Here is a 14884-nt window from a genome sequence, read left to right on the forward strand (position 1 = left end):
CAGTTTCTTCCCTACAAAGCAACACAGCATAGGAAAGTCAAATGTTTCATCAGTAGGTGAAAGTTCATTGCAGGACCCCACTGACACCGGCATGGCCTTGCACTTCTGCTTAAGCAGAGGGATGGAAAGGTACAGTGTGTACAATTGTTCAAAACAACCTTGTACTTCAAAATGTATGGGAATCGAAGGAATTGAGCCTGAATCAATTCTGCAGCCTGAATTCAAATTGAATTGACCCAGAGTCTAGTATCATGGCTACAAAAAATCCAACCACTTAATACTTTACAAAGTACTTGCTACAGCACAACACACACGCTGGGGTATTGACTATCTTCCACCGAATCAAAGGCCAAGCTGAAATGCGGATTTGTTGGGTCCCTAGAAGACTCTCTGGTGTGCACAAGCAAGAAGAAGACGAGAGAGAGAGAGTGCCAAGACAGAAAACGGAATATAAATTCCCCTCTCCTCCATGTGTTAAAAAAGCAGGCTGGTGATGGAGGCAATGCATTTCCATAATGACTCAGACTAGCTGTGCGCGCCGAGGCCTCTGGATTCTTCGTTAGGGCCAGAGCCGAATGCGAAATGAGATGCTCCAGTTGTCTTTTTACAACCTCTCTGGGGCACCCATCCACCCCACGCCACCGCCTCGCCGCGTCATCCAGACATAAAACTGTCTATGTGTGTGTGTGTGTGTGTGTTTCCACCCATGCAGGTGGTCTGTTTTATTTCCTTTACTGATGGTATGTCGCTTATAAAAGACAACTAAATATAAATAAATAAAGAAGGTTGACACTAACCCCCACCCCCCCAAAGTCATCAGGTTTCTCATTCACTTGACCAAAGAGAGGAAACTCTTAAACACACATCTGCTTCAGGCCCACAGGGATCCCACTTGCGAGATAGAGAAAGCTGCAGGCCACTAAACATTGTTCGAGATCCCTTCATTTGGAATCCTAAATAGCTGTTGACTTTCTTTAGCAGACACATGCGAATGTTTTTCACCGCTGAGGCAAGGAGGATGAGGGCTTCCTGTGTAACTCCCATGTGGTTGTGTCTCGAGACTGGAACATATTGCTGCATTACCAATTAAAAAAATGCCTCGTCGAGATGGCTGAACTCAAAGAAATGCAAAATTGCATTCAAATCGAATTAAGTAGGACAATTTGCATAGCGTTGCAGTGGTTCTGAGAACAGTGAGTGAGTGCATCCCGATCAAAAGCGTCTCATTTCTTTGTTTGTATATGTGCTCCGACTGGAAATAGCAACACCAACTCCTCCATGGTACATCACAACCAATGAAAAGTCTGGGCTGTCTGCTTTTACTTGTATAGTACCAATTACATAGACCCCCAACATGTTTTTTTTTTTCTCACCAGTGTTGAGGCAGGGGTGGGGGGCGTGTGAACAACCTTCTTCAGTACCTCCTTCTCTTTACCTCTGCACATGATTCATTAAAGCCAGTCTGACATATAACCCCTTGTTCCCATCCCATCTACTTCACTGTGGCTTAAGAATCCCATCTATTCTAATGCGTCTATGGGGTAGTAACATACAGTAAAATATTAGTAGCGTACACCCCATCCAACCCCGCTTCACTTGGTCGAATATCATGGCAACCTTTAATTGACACAGCCCGCTATACTTGGAGAAAAAAAAGCTAAATAATCATGATTTGGCTTACTGAAATTCAATACTTGGTGCTTTCTTCAATACGAGCAGGCATTTTCATTGCATTCAACAAATTTTAGTGGCACTAATTATCCACATTTCAGAATATTGACAACAGATTATTATCCCTGTAAAGATATAAAGATATATTGGGTCACTAAAACTCTGACTCCAACAAAGCACATGACCCTGGAATGAGACCCAAATGAAAACATCCCTCCTCATCTGATAAAACTTCATTCAGCTCTGCTCATCACAGCAGCCCAAATCTATATAATCCTTTGCTAATAAAAAGCGTATCCTCACATCAAAACATTTTTCGGCTGAACTATGAAGTGGGGTTATATTTGGCAGCTCTGAAGGGTGGAGAGAGAGAGGGAGAGGGAGAAGATCTCTGTGTGACTTGTGAGAAGAGCTCTCCAAATAAACTTGTATAATGAGAAGGGGGAGATTTACATACGATGATGACTGAGGATCTTGGGTAATTACCAGTCTGCTCCTCCTTGGGTTTAATTTGTGGTGAGTTTAGTACCGGTTAGGATACAACACCAATCAATCCCCCTTTGCAGACACCAATGGGATGTGTGTCTATGTGCGCCTATGGTGAGATGAGCTTATTCTGCAAGGCAAATGGAAGGGTAGATTCTTAATGAATTGATTGCTATTTTATTTTCCCACAAATATTATATTAGAGAAAGCAGGTCTTAATAAACTGTAAGCCTGGTAAAGATATCAGGTAATGTAAGGTTTATCACCTCACAAAATATAGCAATACAAAGAAAAAAAGGGGGAAAGATTCGTGGATTAGAATGCAAATCACTCAAAATACTCACGACCAAGTATATCCCCCCAAGACAGTTGTGGCATTGTTCATTTTCAGTGCACTTTCCTGTGAAAACAAGTATATTTAATCTCATTGTGTGTAATGAATGTTTAATGGGCTAGAGTAGAGAATGTGCATGCAATCATCACGTTTTCACGGCACTTGGGAACACCACTCGTAAAGTAGAGATAAAGTGGTGTGTGTGTGTGTGCTTGTCTGTGTGTGTCTGTGTGTATGAATGTAAATGAGCTTAAATGTGTGTAAATGTACAGAGCTCTGTGAAAGTATACACATACATTAATCTGATCATATGATTTCCTTTGTTCTCCCCATTAGAAAAATAGTTAACCTTTTCTATAAAACCTTGTGCTATGACAAAGGATTTTGAGGAACAGTCAACAGTTGAGCCAAAGAGTTTTATGGAAGAAGGCCCATTTGACTTGTATTTACGTCAGAATGTCAGGCTTGATTGATTGACACGACACAGTGACATGAAGCACAAAGGGTATTGTTGTGGAAATACTTAGACAGATGGCTGCTTCTCTATCAGATGTACACAAAAGGATTTGGTCTGGCTAAAAGCCATATTATTATATTATATATATATGAAAAATGTATTATATTTAATAATGTCAGTTTTTTAGAGATATTTGTATCCTTTAAGCGAGAATAAGAGTGGAGAGACAGAGAGAGAGAAGAGAGAGAGAAAGAGAGAGAGAGAGACCATTTGATGTGGTGGCACAGGGCTTAACAGCCTCACAATTAATATTTATGTGCCTCCTTCATGGCTTAAAATCCTTAACTCTAATTATTTCACCTTGAACAATTGCCTCAAAGTCTATTACCATCTCATTTACAAACTAACAAACTAAAGTGACTAATCAAGCTGTGGTAGTCACACAGGATTCTCTCAAATGCATGCGAATGAGGTGGCACATTCAGTGCTGCAGGTGACAGGCCGGGAATGTACTGACTGGATCCTGAATTAGGGAAGCCTGGGAAAATAATCAATAGCACAGGCTTTGGCGGCAGGTCTTTGGATGGCTAACACCTCCAATAATACCAACCAAAAACAAGCATCAGCTCATGCATTTCTGAGCATCTTAATGCAGTTGATGGGTTATACACAGGCTAAGTGTTGGGTGAATCCAGGCCTGAAAGAAAGGTATATAATAAGAAGACAACTGACACAAATTTTTGTGCTATAGTGCTAGTTCCTTTCATATTCCTATTGCACAGACCATAAACTGAAGCTAATAAACTGATTGCTAATAAACTTCTGATGTCCTTCTGATGTTGGGCATTTCGCAATCCCCAATTACTTTCACTGCATTGACCGTGTGGGTGACCATCGATGTAACTGCAAATTCTGCATGATTTACCTTCTAAAGTGCCACTATTTGTTGGTTTGACTAAGTTGCACATACTTGAAGGGGGGTAGGCAGAGCACATTACAGCCGATGCCAATTTGTTTATTTGAACAACACAGCCTCCCCAACAAGCAGCAATCCATCAGCGCTACTGCATAGCCAGAGAGGAGGAGGTCGACGGGGCATTCTGAGATCACTTTAAATTGTAAATGATATCATTAAGCAGGGCTGCCTTATTTGGAGCAATCAATGCAAGAGAGAAAGTGGAGAGTGATCATATGAATACACATGCTGAGAATGGACGAGGATGAAGCAGGACTCAGGTTCTCCAGCTGGCAGGACTGCCCGGTCCACGTGGCTTGGGAGAAGCAATATCCCAGCGTAAAGGATGTGCTTCTAAGATAAATGATTGCATCTAAATATTCACTCTATATGGTTTCTAATTCTCTTTTCGTTTTATTGCTGTCATATATCTCCATGTCTGTTTTTCTCTTTTTTTCTGCTGGTCTTTCCCTTTTTGTTGCTGTTGCTTCTGTCTCTTTCTGCCTTTCTGTCTCTTTTCTGCTTCTGTCTGTCACTCAATCAGTCCCTCCTCGTTGGTTGGAGAGCGTCTAGCTTCGTTGTTCTGATTGCCCTTGCGTCTCAGCCATAACGACCAGTCACAGAGACGAAGGTGTAAACAAAACTAAAGGAGAGGAGAGAAAAAAAAACAATACAACCCTTTCTGTAAACCCACCACATGTCAATTATTTATTGGAACATGCAACCAGTGTTAGTGCTACAAGTCAGTGGCCTGCTCCTCTTTTCTCCGACATAATAATTCCCCTTCATCTCTCCTCTTCCGGCCTATCCATCTTTCCACAGGGCTCCTCGCATCCCCGCGCCCAACACTGACACCAGGTGGTGTGAGTGAAAAAAGATGATGGCCCGGTCGAGCACCCACAATGCCCGCTGCAGCAGAGAGTGAGAGAGGCAGAGGAAAAGAGAGAGAGAGAGAGAGAGAGAGAGAGGAAGGGAAAGAAGAGAGAGGGGGAAATGGAGAGGGAGAGAGAGAGAGAGAGAGGAAGGGAAAGAAGAGAGAGGGGGAAATGGAGAGGGAGAGAGAGAGAAAGAGAGGAAGGGAAAGAAGAGAGAGGGGGAAATGGAGAGAGAGAGAGAGAGAGAGAGAGAGAGAGGGCTGCCACTTGATCCTAATAACTCAAATTTAGCGGGGCTTGATCCCTCGCTCCATAAAATGAAAGTGTGTAAAAGCCATCAATTCAGACCACTTACGCACCGCGTCCTTTCACTGCCTGAAGCTGTTCCGCTTCACCGCAACAGAGCGTCAGAGCCTGAAGTCTTCTGCCCACCTCAACCCACCCGTATATGGAAATATTTGTTATGGCTGTAGCATTTAGTCCCATTTACTCCAACCAGTGTCTAGCTTCCCCTTGTGCCACTGGCTTGACAACTTCCTTCAGTCCCTTTAGTTTTTTTTTTGGCTTTCTGCTACAAGCAATTACTGGGGTGAGACAGGCACCATTGTAAGCCGGTTGAAGAGGCCCGTTGCAGGAGTCCGAGTGATTGATTGACTCTCTTCATTTATCATTGGGCCTCATAAAAATGATACTGCCAGAAAGGATCGGATAACAAGCCCGACTGCTCGGTTGTAGGCCTGCTAGGCATCCAACATGAATAACGATTGAGCAAGAATTTCACAGCAGCACATGGAGAGCGAAGAAGAGGAGAGAGGACAGGCAAGATTATGTCTTCATGGCAACTAACAGTACAGTTATTGATGACTTGCATTTCACAATCATCACTATCAAAGAGATGGTAAGAGCTCTTTGAAACGTTCCCTTGTAAATACAATTGAGAGACATCTTCTGGCAGGACTGCAATTTATATTTCAATTCAGCATCCTGCTGCAAGTCCCGACAAGTGCTTGTATCCTGAACCACTCCACTAGATCTTTTCTATAAAATAAATAAATAAAAAAAATCAGTGAGGTCTCTAAATCAGATAATCCTCTCAATCCACACCCAGCAGGCTAGTGGGAGACTGTCTGGAGTTCGCATGAGGCCAACAGAGACAGTGTGTGTGTGTGTGTGTGTGAGAGAGAGAGAGAGAGAGAGAGATAGAGAGAGAGAGAAAGCAGTAGAGACATGGAGAGGGAGGGATGGAGGGAGGGAGGGAGAACATCGAGTGACCTCATCCATCACAGCGACAGCCCGAGTCTTAAAGAATGGATGGCGAGCTCGACCTTGGACCTGGGGCACAGCCTGAAACACTTGATGAATCCGGAGGGCATTAGCACTTGTTAGGCCTGGCGCCATCACCCAGAGATGAACCGGTGACTTAACCCTTAAAGGAGTACCGTCACACCGGTGTGATGGGAATGTTGGGAAATGAACGTTCTAAAGAATATCTGGGTTCATTGAATTCAACATAGAATTTTAGAACCTTCAATTGTTGCGGAACTTAGAATGTTCAAAAACCTGTGACGCCTCTGCAAGGAGGGAGAGAGAAATAGAAGCTTAAGTGTGGGCTTGCTCAGTAAGGGGATTTCATGTGAGGGCAGAACACATTTATTAACATATCAATTTTAATGGGAGAGATAATGTATATGTTGAGAATACATGATTCACAGTGACTCACTCTGAATAATGCACATACTTTTCATTTCAACATGCTGTGAAAGTCATGTTGTCAATATTGATAGAGTCCAAAGGAAGTTTAGATCGTTTGATAAACAAGTAACACTCCTGATTATTACAAGCTGATTTGCTGTTATTTAGTCAGAGCTTACAGCTGCATGAAGAGAGAAAGAGGGAGAGATAGAGAGAAAGAATGATAGACAGATGATGGGGGAGAGCAAGTTGGTGATAAAGGAGGAGGACGCTTCTGGATCTGCTGCTTGCACGGCCAGCGATGGCGAACTATAAACGCCTGTAATTCTGCGCTGCCTTTGAACTGGTTCCAGTCCTCCAGGCGCTGTCTTAACTGATTCTGTAAGAGGAGGGGAAGGTGCCGGCAGCCAGGAGTAATTGAAACCTGAGCTGGTTCAAAGATGGACCTCTTCTGCTCCCGTGGACAACGTGTTATCAATCAAGAGCTCGGGATATGATGCTTTCTCAAGAGGAGAATACCACTGAACATCGGCACTACCCCCACACCCTTCAACCCCAGGTCTTTTCTGTCCTGCTTTTTTCCTTCTCTCTCTCTCTCTCTCTCTCTCCCACGCCCCCCCCTCTCTCTCTCTTTCTCTCACTCTGACCACAAGAATGCCCTTGAAGAATCTTCTTAATTAAAATTCAAAGAAATAATTTGTTGACTGCATCCATTGTCTCATCAATACAGCAATAAAACTTGTGTTTCCACATCTTGGCTGCTTTACCTCCGAAGCTCCCACTGAAATTCAACCAGCGGCAGCAGCAATTCCATTTTTTCCTTCCGTTCTCAGACGATGCCTTTTAATGAAGAGGCAGAGAACAACTACAAGAGGAACGTCGATAAACTTACAGTCAGTTCCCTCTTAGCCATCCACGTTGTTGACACATAATACAATAGTTCACATTGACTGAAGATAAAATTTCTACTAAAAGTAACAGCCCAAATCAGATAATAGGGCAGCAGATATGAATGAGATGGCAAAGTGAGAGGGTAAAAATGTGTATATTTTCAGTGAAGCAGACAGAGCCAGAGTGTGCAATCTATATCTTATTGATGGACTACACAGAGCTATCTACTCAGCGTGGGCTCACTTGAAGCAGCACTTTGGGTTAAGTTTCATGCAGACAAATCACTTACTTATAGATACAGAAATGAGGTCTATTTTTGTGTCTGCGTGAATGTACAGTATGTACCGGTACTGTATATATGTCTCCATATTTCTATACATTGATACACTATACACAAATCATACATATATTGTTTTAGGGCCTGTTTAGTGTATTTCAGACTTTTGATTCATCTTGGGGGATTATTGTGCAATTATGAAAGCTGTGAATGGCAGCCTCAACACCCACACATGTGATGAAAATCTTTCAGAAAGGTGTGTATTTGCATACGTAATATGGATTCCCATGACAATTTAGCAGCTGCACTCCCCAGGAGCCGGGGTGAGTAATGAGCGATTTCATTAGCAATCAGTGAACTTTTCTCATGATGTTCTGATGGGGTTCATCTAGAGAGTGCAAAATAATAAAAAAGCCCAAGTGATAAAAGTTAACCACCTCCAAAGAATGTTATTTTTGAGTGTCCACTATGTGTTTTATGTGTGTGTGTGTGCATGTGTGTGTGTGTTTGTGAATAATGTGTTTTTTTTGTGTTAATTACTGTCTCTGCAACTACGCATGTAACTTGTGTGTATGTCTGGGCATGCATTTCTCTCCCTGTGTGTGTGTGTGTGTGTGTGTGTGTGTGTGTGTGTGTGTGTGTGTGTGTGTTCTATCTACCTTGCAGTGCCTCAGCACTGAAAGCACACTTACCCTCGCAGCCCACAGACACATTACTTGCGGAGCATGTCAGACACATTTTCACACTGACAGGTTCTCCCCTTTTGGCATGTCTAATTTGAGGTTCCTGTTACCAGTGTCACTCTCTGCCAATCCACATCTCCGGAACCTGATGTCCACTGCAGCAAGGCCGGCCTGTAGCCGGGTGAAGGAGAGATTGGTTGTGTCTAAAGTCAAATTACAGCCAGGCCTTAGCAATTCAATTCCAACAAGCAAAAGGGGGGTTGGGAGGTGGAGGAAGGTGAAAAGGAAAATGCATCAGGGACGATTCGGAGATGTAACACCGTGGATCTAAACCGCATGGATTGTCTGTCACTGTGAGGTCACACTGTGGAAGTCATGACAGCTTTAATATAATGCAAGCAAATAAAGTCACAGCTGAAAGCAAATCACTATTCTGTATTGAAGGAGGAGACGTGTGTGTGTGTGTGTGTGTGTGTGTGTGTGTGTGTGTGTGTATGTGTGTGTGTGTGTGAGTGTCTTGATGCATAGAGAGAGAGCTGTCCACTCACAGCATTAAATGAGGGTGGATATAGGTATTGTGTATGTGTGTGTTAGAGTGTGGCTACCCGACTCGAGCCCGACGGGTCCCGACAGGTCGGGTCGGGTTCGGACAAATATTTAGAAATTATAGTCGGGTTTGGTTCGGGTTCGGACACATGGGGGCGATATGCATTGGAAGCTTTACATTTAAAATGTCTTATTATGTTGGGTAACCAACAGGTCTGCTTTACATGATGCAAACATTTGTTTTTTGAGAATAAAGTAAAATGTAAAAAAATAACAGCTTTCTTCCTGTGTGCAAGATTTGTTTATGTAGCCGTGACAACGCATTTCAGGCGGCATGTCTTGGGTGACGTTAAAAAAAAAAGTTGTTAGCCTATCAGATTTTAAGATTATTTGCGTTGCATACTGTGGTAAAGACATAGGCTACCGGTAGACTATAAGGTCGTCTCGTTCAACTGGATGAGGATTTTCTTTGAGTTGCCCCAATTAACGTCAATGCTGCATATGGATCAGTGACAGACGCACTGTTGCAGTTCATTTCAAGACTTCGTCAATGGTAAGACTAGAATTCTATTTCAATAGGCTATGTTTGCTTGGGCCTCTTGTGTTAATGTGCGCTGTGTGTGACCTGCGTGCGTGCACGCTCATCTGGTTCTGTAGACAATTCCATTTGTTGTTTGTTCTGTTTAATGGGCTAAAAAGACAAGCTATCCACAAACGTGAACGTTTAATCACTAGCATGGGAATAACTGAGGCATCATCTGCGTCGGGCTCAGGTCGGGTTCGGACATAAAAATGAAACGGGTCGGGTTCGGACGCAACTCTGTCGGACGCGAGCCGGGTTCGGACAGAAATTTGCGGCCGGAAACGCACTCTAGTGAGTGTGTGTATTTGTGAGAGAAAGTGCACGTGTGTGCGTGTGTGTGTGTGTGTGTGCTTGCACAGGTGGAAGTGCTTGCATGTTTACAGCTCCTTTGAACCCTGCCATTATCCCTGGTGATCGTCTTGCCACCTCTCCCCGCCTTTGAGGTGCTTTCCACCCTCCCGACTAGCAACTTGCCCCCCCCCCCTTTTTTTAAATAGACGTCTGCTGTCGTGATTCAATCAGCTCCTGTGAATTTCATTAGAGATTTGAGATAGACCCGGCGGAGGATCCATTATTCTGATGTGTCCCTGGGACAATAACAACGGGCCGACGCCTGCATGCACAATGATGCTCCAACTAAGACAAATGGGCCGTCGCTGTGACTACTCTCCAAGCCGCCAGCTCAGGGCGCCGACGCACTGATCACTGATCAGTCACATGGAGGTGTGGTGTGTGTGTGTGTGTGTCTGTGTATATGTGTGTGTGTGTGTGTGTGTGTGTGTGTGTGTGTTAACATCAGAGCGAATGAAACGATGAAACGAAACTTCCGTCGCGTGAGAAGCCTGGGAGACAAAAGCCGCAGTGTAATTATTACCGGTCCCACAGGTGTTGGGATGCTCATTTCGCCGCCCCCTCCATGCCCATATGTCTGGGTGACAGAGGAGCAATGGCGTGGGGCACGCGTGATGGCACATCACTGCTAAACGTGTACCTCTGATCCAGAGCCCTCCCGGTGCTACCGTAAGGCCAGAAATGGCATGGCAGCTGGTTCTAGTCATGTAGCTATTACCCAGAAACCATCACCACCATACAAATGGGAGAGACACACATTTACATCTCACTGTGTTATGTCTATTTGTAGATATTTTTGAGTATGGCAACTTTTTTTTTCCCTTTCTTTCCTAGCTTGATTGTCCTACAGAGACTCGTTCTTAAAGAACAGGAGGAGCACTGGGGGAAAATAAGTACACTTTGAGATTTAAGACGGTGAAGAGGGTTTAATTAATAATATATAGTCCAGGGGAAATATAGGCCACCGGCAGGCAGCAAGGACTCCATGGTCAGCATCTAATCTCAGACAAGATATTGTTGTATTCCATTAGTGGCGGGCAGCTCAAGTGCCGTGTCGACTATTTTAGGTAACCATTATATCATGTGCCAGAACGGAGGGGAAAAATGCTAACAAGGTAAATTCAACCAAAATGTGTTGACTTTTTAAAGGGCATCGCAGATGTCGAAGACAAAGGTTGTTACAGCCACCTCAGCCTTCTGCTTAGTCCCACCTGTCCATGAAAAACAGCCCTCTATTTTAATGAAGGCTAATTTATCTATTATTGCTGACACCTTTTACTTAACAAATCAAAAGACTTCACTACTGATACAAGTTCATCTATACCAAATCTGTACTGATCACTATCACCTATATCACCTGATCACCTATAGCTTCGTTAGGCAATAAAGCAATTGATCCTTTCCCAACTCTAATCATTGTAATGGCAAATTTCTCCTAATTGCCTGACACAGGTGCCACGACCTGACCTCAACCTCACGTAGTCCCTCCGTGCTAAAAGCCAGTCGGTGGATGCACCTCTAGCACATCGGTCACATTCTTTCAGTGAGTCACAGACCCAAGCACACATCCAGCATGAAAGGTGCCATGTCAACCTTAAAAGGTTCCAATGGGAGATGATGTAACATCTCAGACACAGACAACCCTCTCCTCCTCTCCCGACACACACACACACACACACCATAAACACACACAAACACAAGCACAGGAGATGGAGGTGAATGCTAGGGAGAGAGCCCCCGTGGTGAGCTTTTTGGTCCACTGGCTACCTCGCCTACCCGCTTGCAATCCATTGTCAGGCCACGGCAGCCCATTGACACGGCGATTGATTTCCTGATTAATGTACCTCTCTGCCATTGGTGCTTAGTGCAGCAGACATCATTTTAATGTGTGCATGATCAATAGCTCCATCAACACTGAAAATGTCCAGCTGACAGACCATGGGGGGACAGGCACAACGCACAAAGCAACCATTTTAGCATGAGGGCATACCTTTAGCCTCCCCTGGGACAACATTAGCCGCTTGAGAGGACCCAGAGAATGACTGTTTGGTAGGTTTGTGTCTTAAAGTGAAACTGGGTAATTCATTCAGGAAGCTGGTGCATTTGTCCTCTCACTAACACCAATCAAAGTAGATGAGTGTGAAGATTTAATTGGGTACACAAATATACCCACATGTTCTTCTCATTCCAGCTCTCTCTTTATCTTTCTCTCTCTCTCCCTTCTGTATTCCCTTGGCACAAACACCCACATGCAGTCTCAGGGGTGAGGAGAGGTAACATGCAAGTTGTTGGACTGTGCCTGGAGAATCTCAAAGAACTAAGAAGGATCCGGGGTTGCTGGAAATTCTCAAAATAGCTGCCGAAAAAATTTGCTCTTATTCAGACCTGAAGGCTTTCCATCAATATTTCATGGTGAGTCGAGGGGGTGTGTGGGGTGGGGGTGCTGTCGTATACTAAGAATTTCAAATGCCTCATTCTCCTCCTCACCGGGAGAAGAAGGTGAAGCTAAGACAGAAAGAGAGAGAGAGAGAGAGACGCGCCCCCTTCCCGGGGCCCTGGCAATGGCGCTCCCAAAGCCGAAAGGGGGAAAAAAAATCCGAACTGACCGGAGCTTCCTCCATGAGCTATGAGATCACTCAGAGGAAGATGAAGGGGACAAGAGCCTGCTTCCGCACCTACCAGCCCTCACCACCACGTCTGTGTATATCTACCGCACCTACCAGCCCTCACCACCACGTCTGTGTATATCTACCGCACCTACCAGCCCTCACCACCACCTCTGTGTAAATCTACCGCACCTACCAGCCCTCACCACCACGTCTGTGTATATCTACCGCACCTACCAGCCCTCACCACCACGTCTGTGTATCTACCGCACCTACCAGCCCTCACCACCACGTCTGTGTATATCTACCGCACCTACCAGCCCTCACCACCACGTCTGTGTATACCAGCCCTCACCACACCTGTGTATATCTAGCCCTCCCTCACCACCACGTCTGTGTATATCTACCGCACCTACCAGCCCTCACCACCACGTCTGTGTGTATCTACCGCACCTACCAGCCCTCACCACCACGTCTGTGTATATCTACCGCACCTACCAGCCCTCCCCACCACGTCTGTGTATATCTACCGCACCTACCAGCCCTCACCACCACGTCTGTGTATATCTACCTGCCACCTACCAGCCCCTGTGTATATCCACCACCCACCCGCCTGTGTATATCTACCGCGACCTACCAGCCCTCCCACCCCTCCCCACCACGCCTCCCACCCGCGTCTGTGTAAATCTACCGCACCTACCAGCCCTCCCACCACGTCTGTGTATATCTACCGCACCTACCAGCCCTCACCACCACGTCTGTGTATCTACCGCACCTACCAGCCCTCACCACCACGTCTGTGTATATCTGTACACGTCAAAGACGTAGTGAAGGAGCACATTTCCCACAATGCATTTCTTCCGATGGGGTCACCGTGGAATGCCCCGTAACATTTACTCACTGGGATTTGAAAGTTCGGTCCTAAACCCAAGGGCTCTATCCAATCCAATATCTCAATGTGTGACATGATGTTTTACGACTGTATGTCTGCAAAGACATCATGACATTCATGGACCCCCATCTTCTAAAATGTCAAAAAATATTTTACTTATACATATTTATTTCCCCCTCTTTTATTTATCTCATTCTGCTTGGTGATAAATAAAATACAACATTCCACAGACAGTCAACGGGAACTTCATGAAGGCATTTACATTGTAATCACAAGTGACCTTCTGTACTTTTTAAATTGAAGGCTCTGAGGCACCGAGATGAGAATTCTAAAGTGTGCTTCAGGAGCCCATGCAGGCAGTAACATATAGCATATTGTGGTTTGCTCCGTATTTCATGCACAGCGAGAATTGAGAATTGAGCTGTCATCTCTGTCAAGGATACAAGAACTGTGATCTGTATTGCAGTCTCAAGAGTCATTTTCATACAAAAATTATGTTGGTGTCACTCATACTAGAATCTTTATTAAAAAAGAGGAAGGAAAAAATGTGTGTTTGAAATGTCATATCATTGAGACTGACTTACCCTCACGCATTCATTTCAGTATGATGTTTTTTTGTGACTTTATCAGTGGTGCTGGTGAATTTGTAATGCATTAATCACATGGTTACAATCTCCATTAGCAGGTAGTTGTATACTGTTTTGGTGGAGCACACTTATGTTTTGTTCATTGCTTATTTTTGCTGAGCCACACCAATGCAAATGTTTTACAGTAATCTTCCGGAAGTCACTGGGGGGTTTTTAACGCACACACACAGAGGATAAGTGGTCAGTTAAATTCAACGATCTCAGAGGGGAATTGGTGGATGTGATTGTGTATGCCTCTGTGTAATTAATTTGTATGTGTGTGTGTGTGTGTGTGTGTGTGTGTGTGTGTGTACTCATGCATGTATTTGTTTATGTGTGTCTGGTAAGACCTCACACTACAGCCAGCCTAAAATTGCCTTAATTAGCCACCAGGGGCAGAAGTGAAATTCAATATCATTTACAGCCTACGGGCACAAACCTGAAGTATTCTCCTGTAACTCAAACTACATCAAACACACTCTGCGCAAAAAATAAGTTTCCAGAAAGAAAAAAAAAAAAACTATCCCTCATCACTCTGGTCAACTCAATTATAGATACAGATGATAAACGCTAAAGCACTGACACAGAAAAAAGAAGCTGCTTGCTGAGACGCATTGAAAGTGCCTGACACATCTCTCTATCTATCTATCCGTCCTCAGCAGCTCCCACCATTGCACCCACTCAGAGAATTTTACACGCTGGTGAACATTTTCAGCTTGACATGTGCTTTTTCTCCCCCTCTCTAAAGCACATAAGAAGTGACATGGGGGGAGGGGGCGGGGTGGTGAAGGTGTTGGTGTGTGTGTGTGTGTGTGTACGTGTACGTGTGTGTGTACGTGTGTCTGTCTGGGGCTTAAAAGATGGTTCTCAACATCAACACGCCCACAACTAGAGCTGTGATGTCTGGTTCCTGAAACCTTCTGTGCTTGTGAGATGCAAACAGAAGGATTTGGTTTGCA

Source organism: Alosa alosa, chromosome 16 (genome assembly GCF_017589495.1).
Source record: "Alosa alosa isolate M-15738 ecotype Scorff River chromosome 16, AALO_Geno_1.1, whole genome shotgun sequence".
In the NCBI taxonomy this organism is placed as follows: Eukaryota; Metazoa; Chordata; class Actinopteri; order Clupeiformes; family Clupeidae; genus Alosa; species Alosa alosa.